This window comes from Neophocaena asiaeorientalis, unplaced genomic scaffold (assembly GCF_003031525.2).
Source record: "Neophocaena asiaeorientalis asiaeorientalis breed wild unplaced genomic scaffold, Neophocaena_asiaeorientalis_V1.1 scaffold669, whole genome shotgun sequence".
Taxonomy (NCBI): domain Eukaryota; kingdom Metazoa; phylum Chordata; class Mammalia; order Artiodactyla; family Phocoenidae; genus Neophocaena; species Neophocaena asiaeorientalis.
In genome coordinates this window covers 1,154,065-1,168,637 of record NW_020174694.1, presented here as the reverse complement: position 1 = coordinate 1,168,637, position 14,573 = coordinate 1,154,065, and the positions used below count along the sequence as shown (strand labels likewise).

Below are 14,573 nucleotides of genomic sequence, written 5' to 3'. Positions count from 1 at the left end.
CCTCGGGGTGGTATATCCTGATACAGAAGGATATCCAAGGTATATGACTCATTAAAAAATAAATATAGCATGAATACTTTGGTCTCACTCATGTACATTTTAAAAATACACATGATTTTATGTATGTTTCAACACCAACTTCATAGTTTGGCTGAATTCCAAAAGGAGGGCTGTTAAAAATCAGTATTCAGTTAAAACTAAGACTGGAACAGATTATACCATCATAGAATGAACTTCATTCCAGACTTATTTTTATAACTTCAAATACTGTTAAAACTGTACTAGTCACATCTTTAAAGATTGCCATCGTGGTACATGAACAGTGGTTCCACAGCATGGTCAGCTGGTGAGCAGCTCCTGTGGTCATCGTATTGCACATTTCCAACAGGTACATAGCTCTTTCAACCGGCATCTTTAATGACATCTTTCCTTCCCTCCCCTCCTTCGTTCCTCCCTCCCTCCCTTCCTCCCTTCCTTCCTTTTTTCATCACAGTAGAATACAATTCAGGAAGTCATTTTTCAGTAACATGCTTTCTAGAAGGAACTTTGTGCCTAAGATTCATAGATTGGTCAACTTTCCAGAATCTTTTTACTTCAGTTATTGAAAATGGTTGGCAATGAATAGGAGTTATTTCAACAAGCTTCTGTTTAAGTTTTTGAGTTCGATAGACTTAAAGCTGTGAAGGATTGTCTTCTTAAAGTAGTCTCATAGAATCTTTTTAAAATGGTGGTAAAACACACATAACATAAAGTTTACTAGCTTAGCCATTTGTGTAAGGATACAGTTCAGTGGCCTTAAGTACATTCACATTGTTGTGCAACCATCACCACCATCCATCTCCAGAATTTTATCATCTTGTAAAACTGAAACTCTGCAACTGATTAAACAATAACATCCCAATCCTCTTTCCTCACAGCCCCTGGCAACCACGGTTCTACTTCCCATCTCTGTGAATATCTCTACTCTAGGGACTTCATCATATAAATGAAATAATACAGTATTTGTCTTTTTGTGGCTGGCTTATTTCACTGAGCGTAATGGTCTCAGGGTTCATCCATGGAGTCTGCCCTGTTGAATTAGAAGAGTGAGAACAAAATTTGAGGTCCCTCCTTTTTCTTATACTTGTATATACTCTTTCTTATGTCTAAATATATGCTTCTATACATTCTTTCTTATGTCTAAATATATACGGCTATTGTTACATGTGATTTTGGAGTTTTTCTTCTTTGGAAAGTCTGAACTGATAACAAAGCTAACATTCTGCATTTGATTCATTTTTAGAAGATGTGAGGAATTCCCAAATGAATTTATTTTTTCTTGAAATGATCATGGTGCAACTGGAATTAAATAACAAATAATTAAAATGCTTAAGGGTTATTTTGTTCATTCACTTCAAACAAGTCTACAGATACTAGAATTTTGATACTCTAATCTCCATTGCTGTCCTTGTATTGATACTTAATTTTTAAATAAACATTTGTGAACTCAAAAAGGACTTTTTAATCTTTCCTAAAGTTATCGAACGCTGTCTTAGTATTTGCACTGATGATCTATTGTCTCATTTACTTAACTATTTGAAAATTCTAAATGATGGCTTTTGTTCACAAACTTAACAGCTTTTACATTGGTTATTTCAACATTTTTCCTTTGCAATGGTAAATTCAAACTTATACTTTAACTGAAAGAATTTCAACATAAAACACTTGGGGTGACAGTTCTCTCTAAATTACATCTAGAATGCTCCTATGTTTAAAGGTGATTGTTCAGATGACAACAATCAATGACTTGCCTTGTGTGGATGGACGGTCTTACGCTGATTAGTTAGCTATGGTGATAGCCTAATCATAGATGGACAACATTTTCCATAACAGGCCAGACAGGAAGTATTTTAGGCTTTGCAGGCCAGTTTCTATTGCAACTACTCAACTCTGCCACCTAGTTTAAAAGCAGCTATCGACAATTACCTCAACAAATGGGTGTGATAGGTTGCAATAAAACTTTATTTACAAAAACAGAAAAGAAGCCGGACTTGGCTTGAAGGTGGTAAATTGCAGACCCCCTGATGTAGATGCTAATTGATCACGCATAAGACTAAGCATGCCAGGACTGACAGTAAGTTGGCATTTGACTATTCAGTCTTCCACAGGCCAAAGATGAAGCCAAATAGCAGAATTTGTCAGAATGCTGAGACCAAACTGAACTACAGAGCTCCCAGAATATAAACCCCAACGTGCATTACAAAACATTTGGGAAGATAAACAAATAATTGTCGGTCTTAATTCCCTCTGGGAGTGGAAAGGAGACAGGGGTAGGGAAATTTTCCTTCTGCTTTTACATCCTTATTTACTCTGTGAATCTTTTATCACGTGCATTTTATTACTTTAAATTTAAAAGACATTTTCCTCACTCAATGATTTGGGAAATATAGAATCAGAGTTTGAATCAAACAAATACTTGCTGTTGTGACACTTTCTTTTTAAGTAGAAGATTAAAATTAGCCGACTTTCTGAAATTCTCCTGTGATGATGGTAGGTGGCAACTCATATCAGGATAATATGACTTAGTCTTTTTTCTGGCACACGGCAGTCGTTGCAAGATCAACCTACGATGCCAGTCTATGTGCCTAAAAGACTAGAAGATGTATAAACAAGGAACATATTGGACTAAATAATATCAAAAGTCATGAAATGTTTAATTTGATTCATTGATTCTGTTTTTAGTCTTCGCTTATCACAGTGATCACATTCTTGACAACAGATTTTTTCCCAAAATGACATTATAATTCATGATAATATTGTGGTATGAGGCAGAATATTTATCAACAAACCTTGGAAAAATATTAGTGACTGAAGTGTCTTGAGTACTTATAATGACGCTATGCTAAGTGCTTACCACGGATTATAATAATCAATGCTCACAACATCCTTACAAAGTGGGTGCTAATATTATCCCCATTTTACAGATGATAAAAATGAGGCTTAAAGAGGTTTACATTTTTGTGGAAAATGGTACAGTAGTGATTTCTGAGATTCGAAACTAAGGAGTCTGATTTGAGTCCTTCCTCTTACTCTTGGTATATGACCCAACGGGAGAGGATAGAGTGAATCATTCAGAAAACATTTCAACCTGGCCGTGGAATGTACTCTATGACTTCCCAGTGGGTAAGGAGGTGGGAAGATGACACCAGAGTCACCCCCTACATGTTATTGCCTTAGAATATTGACAAAAGTTGCCATTCCATTTCTGCCCAAATGTCATCTGGGCTCAAGGGGAAAACAGTTAGTACTTTTCAGAGCATCTGTAAAACTTGTTCCGGCTTTAAAATTCACTGGTGTTACGGGACCCGCTAACTGAAGAGTAATTGCATTGAAAAAAATCAACGTCCTCAATTCAATTCCTCCTGTAACCTCAGTGTTCTAATGCAGCAGAGACACTCCACGTTTTCTGAAAATGCTTGGGAGTGCCAATAAACACACGCTCAGAAGCAGGCTGAACTGGTGTGAGGGCCAGATGTGACAAAGGAAAAGAAACACGCAAGGTCAGAAGGAAGTGACGAGTGGCCAGGCCAAGGAAAGAGGAAAAGGAATGTTATTGAGAGAGGATGAAGCAGCATGTGTGGTTGGCATGTGTAGCTGAAAGAGGAACTAATGTGAACATTCTAACAAGGAGGGTCCCTCAAATCCTTGCAAGTCCATGTTTGCCTCTGGATGACTCAGCCCATATACGGATAATATTCACAACCAAGCCAAGTTGCTACCAGCTAGAGCTGTGTGAGACAGCCAAGCCGATGAGACAGGAAGGTCAAGCCCATGATAGCCCAGCAAACTCTCCCCGTTGTGCTAGAAGGTTCCTCTGTCTTTACTTTTTTTCTCTTTTTGGTGAGGTCTGGCTGAAAACAGAGTAGTGAAACTTGTAAATAATTTACAAAATTTATTTCCATCTTTCTTGTCTGAAGTCCAATTCCTTCAGAGCCTGGCAACTCTATGGTCATCTAATTAATCTGAAAATCCAGCATAATTGATATGGGAATGGTGCCATGTATAGGAGTGTAAACACCACACCTTTCAGAGTTTAAATTCGTCGGAGCTCTTAACCACTGGGCTTTAATGTCTCAGCCATTAAATTAAACATCATGTAAACAGATGACCATGTGCCCACCGAGAATGAAAGCACTAGGTGATATTTTATGCTAGGGCTACCTAGCATTTGGTCAATGGGTACTTCAGAGCATTCACCAGCAAGAAAGATGGCAAATATATATATATATATATATACACACACACACACACACACACACACACATATAGCAATGTGTGGCATCCGATATAGTTCAGTGGTTTCTAGACCCACTCTACATCAGAGTCTCCAGAGGGTGCCTGCCAAGCATATTCCAAGGCTCTTTCTCCAGAGATTCTGATTTGATGTGTCAGAACAGGAAACCGTTTTTAGCAAGCCCCCATGTGCTTCTGGGACTTTGGACTGGCTTTTGAGAATGGCTGGGTGCAACAGATCTTCACAACCTCTGCCCCACTCTTATCACCCAGCCTCACCCAGCCTCATTCCCCTACCCAAGGGCCCTTACTTCTACCCAAGTCAGTCTTGCAGCTGCTTCTCTTCTTGTCTTCCGCCTAATCTAGGCTGTCTTCCATGTCATGTCGGCATGTCCTCCAACTTTACAACCACTGGATATATTCCCTCCTTTCCCTAAAAAGTATTTTTACTGAGTGCCATTGGAATACATCGGGCATAAACTTTAAATGGGAGAGAACATAGAAAAGGGTTGGGAGGGTGAGAAAAATACTACTGGAAAACTTTCAGATTGCTTAAGTATACATTTTTGAAGGAGCATTAAAAGTTACACAACAGGTTGCTTTACACACAATGGGCTTCCCCTTCATCCAGATGGCCTGACCACCAGTTGAGAGGGAACAGAGAAACATGGTTATGACATCATGGGGATGCAATCATCAAAATCCAGACTGTAGAGAGCTCCAGAGTTTGCTAGTCTGAGTGTGGTTCATGGACCAGCAGCATCCACTTCACCTGGGGGCTTGCTGAAAATGCAGAATCTTGGGCCCCACACCAAATTTTCTTTTTTTAAAAATAAGTTTATTTGTTTGTTTTTATTTTTGGCTGCGTTGGGTCGTCGTTGCTGTGCAGGCTTTCTCTAGTTGTGACGAGTGGGAGCTACTCTTCATTGCAGTGCACGGGCTTCTCATTGTGGTGGCTTCTCTTGTTGTGGAGCACGGGCTGTAGGTGCACAGGCTTCAGTAGTTGTGGCACGCTGGCTCAGCAGTTGTGGCTCGCGGGCTCTAGAGTGCAGGCTCAGTAGTTGTGGCACACGTTGCTCTGTGGCATGTGGAATCTTCCCAGGCCAGGGCTCGAACCTGTGTCCCTTGCATTGGCAGGTGGATTCTTAACCACTGAACCACCAAGGAAGCCCCCAAATTTTCTTTCTAAAGCAGAATCTACTTTTAAAATTAGATGCCCTAGGCGGAGGGTGGGATGAATTGGGAGATTGGGATTGACATATACACACTATTGGTACTATGCCTAAAATAGATAACAAATAAGAACCTACTCTATAGCACAGGGAACTCTACTCAGTGCTCTATGGTGACCTAAATGGGAAGGAAATCCAAAAAAGAGGGGATATATGTATATGTATAACTGATTCACTTTGCTGTACAGCAGAAACTAACACAATATTGTCAAGCAATTATACTCCAATAAAAATTAATTTAAGAATTTTAAAAACTAAAAATGCATTTATATTAGCAAAAAAAAAAATCCCCTAGTGATTTGTGTGTAAAGTTTGAGAATACAACTCTACTGGAAAAGACACTCAGTATCTTTCATAAATAAATTGCAAGAAAAGAGAGAGAGAGAGAAGGAGACCTACAGATGAAAAGAGATTAAGAGGTCTGTTGATAAGATGTAATGTGGGGACTTGTTTGGATTTGAACAAACCAGATATAAAAAAAAATTTTGAGATGATAGGGGAAATTTGAACACTATTAGTATGCAATGATATTAGGGAATCACTGTCAATTTTAAAAAATAAATTAATGGTATTGTAGTCATTAGCGAGAAAGAAGAGGCTTATCTTTTAGAGATATCTACTTTAATATTTGTGGATGAAATCCTATCACAACAGGGATTTGCTTCAAAGTAATCCCACAGTGGAGGTTATGGATGAAACAAGATTGGCCATGAGTCGATTACTGTTGTAGCTAGGTGATGCCCACGTGGGAGGTTACTATATTATTTTCTCTTTGCAGTGCAATCCTAACACTGAGTACCTGAATTCAGGTTAAATTTCACAGTGTGAGGGCACATTCCTTCACAAGACACCCCCTCACTTCAGACACCAGCCATAAGGTCCAGGGTCCCCAGGTCACCCATGCTCCTGACCACTGGCTACAAATTCACGGGTTTCCACTACCCCCTCAGATTCAATAATTTGCTAGAACGACTCAGAGCTCAGGAAAGCACTACACTTATGATTACAGTTTTATGATAAAAGATACAACTCAAGACCAGCCAAATGAGGAGACACACAGGGCAATGTCGGGAGGGTCTTGAATGCAAAGCTTCCATGTCCTTAGGAAGCATCACCCTCCTGGCTCATTGATACAGGATTACCAACCAGGAAAGTCAGCAGAGCTTCCATGTGCAAAGCTTTTATTGGGGTTTCATTTTGTAGGCATGATTGATTGAATCACTGGCCATGTGGTTGAACTCAGTCTTCAGCCCTCCTCACCCTCCCTGGAGGTCAAATGTTGGGTTGATACCATGTGGCTCAAAATCCTAACCCTCTAATCATAAGGCTGATCTCTCTGACGTGGACAGCCCCTGTCCTGAGTCATGTCATTAGCATAAACTCAAGCGTGGTCTCCGGAGACTATATTATAGGAGTTTGGCCTTACACATTTGTTGGGACTGGTTAAACAATCTCTGTAAGTCTTCTCACTGATACTGGAGCCTGGAGTCTAGATGGTGGGGAGTTACGAAGGGAAAATGGATGTAAATTGAGGAAGATCAAGAACGTGCTGCAACCCAGGACACACTGAAACCCATGATGATTGACATTGCCCTTCCTTGTGGAACTGAACATAGGCACCTGGTTCAGGGGAAGTAGAGCTGGTGCCGCTGCCGCTTCACGCTGACGAGGTGAGTCAGCACATTGGCAGCAACGTGTGTGAGCTACAGAACGGCTGCCCTTTCCTGTCTGCCTTCCAAATCTCACAAGAATCTCCCTTGGGACCCACCATAACCCAAAATACACATGCAATGAAATTCTAGGGAAAGTAGTTCAGCATAGCCAAATCGATACATTACAAGGCCACCACACCTTAAAAAAAAGTAAATATTTGTAAATCAACCAGTGCCTGGAAATAATTGTTTAACGGCCAAGCTACTTCACAAAGAAAACTAAGACATACATGGTAAACCCAGTCCACCACTGGAAACACACTTGTCTTGTCCACTATTATTCCTTCTCCCCTCTAGTCTAAGAGGATGAGATCTCTCAGCAATGCTCCACCTTATCTGGATTCCACCCTTTATACTCTCCCAAGGATCATGCTTTGTCAATTAACTTCTCAAGTCTCTGGTTGAAACACCTTATGTTCTGACTTGGTGACTTCAGTTTATTAAAAAAATTTTTTCTTACGATTATCTAAATCCCTCTAGTAAATACTCTTTCTTTCTTTTTTCACAACAGCCAAGTTTCGAGAATGAAAAGTCTACTGGTGCTATTGTCGCTTCTATAATATGATTTTATCACGTTATTTGAGAATATTCAATTGTGCTGTAAATAACAAGGGAAACAAACAAGTAGAATAACGGATGAAACTCGTAAAACATATTGAGGAATGATAGCCAATGTGCTAAGTTAGGAATCTGTTAAATATAAATATAAACAGAGCATATGTTTGATAAACATAGACGAAAAGGATGGAACAAACCAGAGCACTACTTGTAGATAGGAAAGGATAGGACCACTTAAACCTAAAACATTAATAAAGCACAGATCATGTATCATCCTTATGCCACATGTAACCTCTGCCCAAGATACACAGCTAAATCCATAGCTTTTCAGCAACTTATTGGTGAGTTTCAGTTGTGTCCAAGCTATTTGTCCCTCCATCTCTTGGAAAGAGCAGGCACGTGTTGGCTCCAGATACTTTCAGTCTGTTGAGTCCCCTTGCTCACCCTCAACTCTGGACCTTGTGACCATACTGGCAGCAGGGAATGAAGATGAGAGAGACAGACAGGGACAGACAGAGCGAGAGCTGTGGCTCATACACCCAACTTGCATCCTATCCTCATGGTGATAGCATCCTTCATCTCTTTACCTTTGTTTCTTGCTGTGCGTTTTAAATTTATTCAGTAAACCTTGTGATTCAAGAATCTTAATTTTTTTATTTTTGGCCACGCCACATGGCTCGTGGGATCTTAGTTCCCCCAGCCAGGGATTGAACCCTGGCCCAAAGCAGTGAAAGTGCCAAGTCTTAACCACTGGACCACCAGGGAATTCCCTCAAGCATCTTAATTTTTTTTGTTTTTAATAAATTTATTTATTTTTGGCTGCATTGGGTCTTCATTGCTGCCCGCGGGCTTTCTCTGGTTGCGGCGAGAGGGAGCTACTCTTCGTTGTGGTGCGCGGGCTTCTTATTAAGGTAGCTTCTCTTTGTTGCAGAGCACAGGCTGTAGGTGCGGGGGCTTCAGTAGTTGTGGCACACGGGCTCAGTAGTTGTGGCGCATGGGCTTACTTGCTCCGCGGCGTGTGGGATCTTCCCAGACCAGGGCTCAAACCCGTGTCCTCTGCATTGGCAGGCCGATTCTTAACCACTGCGCCACCAGGGAAGTCCCAAGCATCTTCATTTTTCCTGAGCCTATTTCATGAACTCTTGGACAGCCTTTCTGGTAGTGGGATTGAAGGCAGGGTGACCAATCTGTTCTGCTTGCCCAAGGACTTTCTCAGTCTTAGCACTAGAAGTCCAGCATCCTGGGAATCCACTCAGTCCTGGGCAAACAGGGACGGTTGGTCACCTGATTGGAGGTAAACTTTGCATCAAATTGACTTCCCACTGCAACAACCTTCTCTCCTCTCCCTTAGGTCCTCAGCGGAGGTGGTCTGGTAATCTACTTTCTAATACCACGCTACCAAAAACATTCTCACTAAGATCACTGGTTACTTTCCTTTTGTCAAATCAGATGGACACCTATTTTATTTCATTGAAGCAATGGACATTTTCATTGTTTCTTCTTTCTTGAGGCTCTTTTCTCTTAGCTTCCATCACATCTCTTTTATTACCTAGATGCTTTCCAGAGTGAATGTGGCTCAGATGGCCATCAAGCATCTAAAATCCAAAAAGCTCAAAACTCAACTCTATCTTCTTCCCAAAAGTCTTTCTTCCTGAACTTTCTACCTTTCACTGCTGTATCTCCACCCACCCAGTGACCCAAGTCAGGAGGTAAGTGACCCTAGACCCCTCCCCACCCCCATAGATGTGTTCCGTATTGGTTCCTTTAGGGCTTCTGGAACACTCACGAGCTGCAAGGGTCCCACTAAATCAGGTTCCTATGGTATCTATCTGCTTGCACTTTCTCCCTACTCTCCATCCCAGCTGGCTTTATCCCTTACCTCCCTCTTCTTAGTTAACTTTGAGCTACTTACTTACCTAGACATTGATCTGACACGTGCTTGGATACTGTCTGGTCATTTCTTCTAAGCTCCTTTCAGGTAGACCTGCAATGACATCCTAATCCCGTTGTGTCAGGGAAGGAAGGTCACAGAGTTGCCCCTGCTGTTGGTTTCACCTTTGTTCTTCTCTTTTCCTGTAACTGCCACCCCCCTTCACCACCTCATCCCCCACCTTGGCTGAAATGTCGCAGAAGCCACTTAACTGGTCTCCCACCTCTAACATTTCCCACCCCAATACCTTCCCTCTACCGCTTTCAATTATCTTTGAAAACGCATATCTTGTTAAGTCTTGTCATTCTCCCACTTTGATCCTTTCAAAAATGCCTTAGCCAGACATGTAAAGCCCTTCCTCTTCCCTTTATGCTCCCTACCCTGTCTCAGACTTTATGTTTCTGCCATGCCGGCAATTTGCGGTTCCTGACGAGCTGTGGTCATTTCTCATTTTATGTTACTATCTCATCGTGAAATGCCCTACACCCCTCACAGCAGCCACTCTCCTGTCACCAACCAGCAATAACACACTCAGTCCCCGTCTCCCATGGGGCCCACAGGCAGACTCCGGCACGCCCGCCCAGTCCCAACTTGGTCACCTATGTGATCAGTACCACCCCTAGTCTGGTTTGGATGCCCTTGTAAATGCTCCTATGTTACCTTGGCCTTAGGTTACATTAACACTCATCAGACTATCACAATCACATGTTAAAAAAAAAAAAAAAAGTCTATCTTTCCCACTAGATTGTGAACTTCTTGAGGTCTTGCATCTCCAGAGCAAGTTTTCAGCCTATGGTAGGTTTTCCATACACTTTTGTTTGTTTTTGGTTTTGGCCGTTCTTTAACTTTCTTGGCCAATCAACATTTAGTTCTCATCTACATCAACTAGCTGTAGATTTTTGAAAAGTGGTGACAGGTACATAGGTAACCAACGTTTAGAGCTTGTTTGGTGAACCTTCATCGTCATCATACTTTCTGGACAACGGCCCATGGATACGGTATGGAACATTCCTTATTCCTTTGGCCCAGACGGCTTTGTTGAGCCTGGCGTCAATGTGTACATCTGGAGTCCCCGTCTCCTTCATTGCAAATTTCCGGATTTCTCTGAGTGCCCGAGAGGCACGCTCCTTGAAACCCATTCCATGGAAGCACCCGTGATTGTTGATGGTGTATTCTCTGCTCACCACCTCGTTGATGGTGAAGCGACCCTTCTTCTTCTCACCACCCTGCTTTGTGGGAGCCATCCTGCCCTGCCCGGGTTGGAAAGGAATCCATACATGTTTATTAAATGAATAAGTAAGCAAGCAACCCGATTAGGTAACTTATATGAGAGATATGCCATCCGCGTTCTGTCCTCTCACTGGTCTATTTGTTCTGTGCCGGCTGCAAAGAGAGAGAAGGAATCATGCTGGAGACCCTGGGAGGAATTGGAGAGAGCCCTAGATCCGTGTCCCAGGAAACAGATGAGTGCCCGTGTAGTGAACCAAGCAGCAAGGAGTGAACCAAGATGGCACAACCAAAGGGTCCTGTGCATCTGGATGTCTCACCCGCCCTGGATGTCTGAGCAGGGGGCAGAAAGAGGGTCTCCACAAACCGCTGCTCCAGTATGTTCTTCCAAGTCATTCATTTTCTCAATCCCCACTATCCCAGCCTTAGCTCAGTTACTTCCAAGAACATGGGCCTCCCAGCAACAGGGGAAGGAACGTGTAATCCAAGCCCAAATGACACAAACACCAAGATCCCCACCATCTTTTCCATAGCACGGTTATCTGGATTCAAGAGCCATTTGCCTACGTGGTAACACATCGTTGGCACTTAAACATCTCTGCAGTAAAACCATAGTAAATATTCGAGCCACGTTAATCTCCCTTCAAACTGAGGTGACAGCTAGGACTTTATTCCTCATGCAAAGGGAGAAATTGCTTTAGGAGACTACTTTTAGGTGTGCCCAGTCTCGTAGAATATATTCTTTTGTTATGACGATTATCCAACGTTTTAATTTTTAATGGGAAATACAAGCACAAGTTCCAAATTTTAAGAAGAAATTGTTTACAGCGAAATTAGGTCTCCCTCTTACCCCTGGCCCATGGCTTCCAAATTCCCACCTCTACAGCAACCAACTTCCTGTATGTCTTGCCAGAGACGTTTGACGCATTTATGTTGGCATGAATACACCTGTGCATGTGTAGAACACACGCATGTACTGAATTGATTTCTCAATAGGGTATGGACTCTATCTGGACTCTGTTTTAAACTGAGGCCACAGCTTTCCTTATCCTCTTGTCATTCCTGGCCTCTGTGACATAATGAAGCACAAAGGTTGGGGACATGCACTTGGCCTCACCTGCACCATCCCGGCCGCCGCTTCTCCGCAGTCAGCAGACGGCTGTGGTGAGCATCTCTTCCACTAGTCGGGAGGTAACCCATTTTGCTGCCTACTTCCAATTTAGCCCCAATGCAAAGAAAGTAGGGCAATGTCTTCGTATTTTCTAAATCAAACACATCTTTTCAAATAAAAGAGAAATGTGCCACAGAAGAGTTTCAAAATTGAGGTCTGTTTTGAAATCTTCAAGCAAAGCAGCAAAATGATGAAGTTGACAGACATCTGGAACACAGGTGGTAAAAACGAAGAAAATCACAACAAAAACCATATGCATCAAAAGATGGATCTACACCAAAGAGAAAAGATGAGCAGGAATACTAACATTTTCAATCCCCATGATTGTGGAGGGCGTAGAGATGCTTAGTTTTCGTCTCTTTAAAGCAACCTTGCCTGTTCCCTCTTTGTAATAATTGGATTGCATCCATTTACCTTCCATTTCACTTTATTCACTCAGTTCTCAGCCAGCCCCATCAGCCTGAAGGGCCAGCCTGGATGTGCACATCTTTCCATCATGACCATCGTGGGCTGGCAATGGGTTTGCCTTCCTCCCTTCCCTGAGGAGTACACGAGGGATTTGCTTTGGATCAGCCCGTCAACTGCTGTTCACGGATTGCCGGCTCTGCACGGCCAGACTTTTAGATAGAAGCAGGTTCCTGCTCTAGTTGGGTTGACGTTATATAAAGAGGTCGGGGCTGTAGACTCTTTAACAGGGAAAGAAATGGCCAGGCTCACACACAAGATAGGGGAAAAAAAAGTTGCACGAATGTGATACAGTTCAGGAAGGAGATTGTTGCAAACACTTAGAGCTGGAACGAAGACCTGAAATGAGGGGGACCTCTCTGGTGGTCCAGTGGGTAAGACTCCACTCTTCCACTGCAGGGGGCATGGGTTCGATCCCTGGTCAGGGAACTAAGATCCCTCATGCTTCTCGGGGCGGCCAATAAATAAATGAAAATGTAAAATTAAGAAAAAAAGACATGAAATGAGGGTAGAGCAAGACTGGGACACAAATCTTTCTTGCTTGGGAAGTTTCTCAGAGTCACTGATTAAAATTTGCCATCATGATTGTTTTTTGAGATTGCTGTTATTCCCATGAATGTGGGCATCGTTCTGTGTTTACAGATGCCTGTCTTTGTATTTACCTTCAAGGTTTGGGCATCAAAGGTGTAAAAATACCGTGTGGGGAAAAGGGAGTGGAAGGGAGCTGAATTCAAAGGCAATTTTAAAGCAAAGGGAAGAGCTCTGGAGTTGGGTAGAGCAGCCAATCCTGCTGCCTGATGAACTGGGTGAGGCGGCGGCTGTGGAAGCTAGAAAGAGCCTGGAGTGGGAGGCTGTGATGCCCCCACTGGCTGCGACACCTCAAGGGAGACTTCAGAGATGAGGGGGCTTCCTCTTCGAATCCGAGAAGTGGGAGTTTTTCTCTCAAGGCACCTTTCAGCAAGTGGACCCTCCTCTCAACTGTTTATAATCTGGTAGGGACCTGACACCGATAAAACACTGGATTTCTTTCACTGTCCCTAAAATAAGCAGGAAATCTTGAATATTTTCGATAAAACTTTTAAAATAGAGGCTTTTCTTTTTCATGTGTTTGCTTGAGTTCTTAGCTATGTGAGTGGTTGACAGGAAGGCAAACAATGGTAGCTCTGAGATGCGAGTGTCATTGTCAGAGGAGGCATTTTTTAGAAAACCATCTTTGACCTCCTCAGTGAGCTGTTAGGACATCAGCTGCAGTGGCTCCAGCATAGATAGAGAGCACAGCTGTGTTGGGATTCTGGCCAAAGGAGAAACCTAACCTTTACTACTCGCATCCAAAGGGCTGGGCAGTATAACACTTACGGCGAGTAATAGAATCAGAATCTCTGTATCACCTGTAACACTCGGACATAATATCCACTTCCATAAATAAGAACTGAATAAACAGATCACACATTAAAAAGGGAACCTGAGTAAAGTACAATGAGCACAACCTCCTAAATGAGCCATTGTCAATTTACACCCTGATTATTACAAAATGTGAATTAAGTATTCAGATTTATTTTTGCTGTGCTAGTTAGCAACGTCCGGGAGTAAATATGCATCGTCATCATGTTCATTCAGAATGAGTGTCTGAAAGGAAGTACTGTGCCCTGGGAGCAAAACCAACTGCAGGAGAAGTGAGGCTGGTAAGAGATGAGGTTGGCTTCCTGCAAGGTGCGTTGAAACAATTTTTTATATATAAACACACTCATTCGTTCACACCCCAAACACACTTCTAGTATCCTTCTGCCAAAACACTTCGGATCTGTTTCGTTGTGATTCTGATGGTATTTCCAAGACATATATTGAGGCAGGGAAGAGCTGCACTGAGAAACTGTCTCATGGTCACTTGTGTTGAGGCTGATCTTTTTTTTTTTGAAATGTTTTCTTTTTTTTAGCATATATATATATTTTTTTTAAAATTAATTAATTTTGTTTTTGGCCGTGTTGGGTCTTCGTTGCTGCACGTG

General features: G+C 42.3%; 1 pseudogene; it reads right to left on the bottom strand.

The window, feature by feature from the left end:
- Nucleotides 1-10,639: 10,639 nt before the first annotated feature.
- LOC112409053 (60S ribosomal protein L31 pseudogene) lies at nucleotides 10,640-10,948 on the bottom strand (annotated as a pseudogene).
- Nucleotides 10,949-14,573: the final 3,625 nt, after the last annotated feature.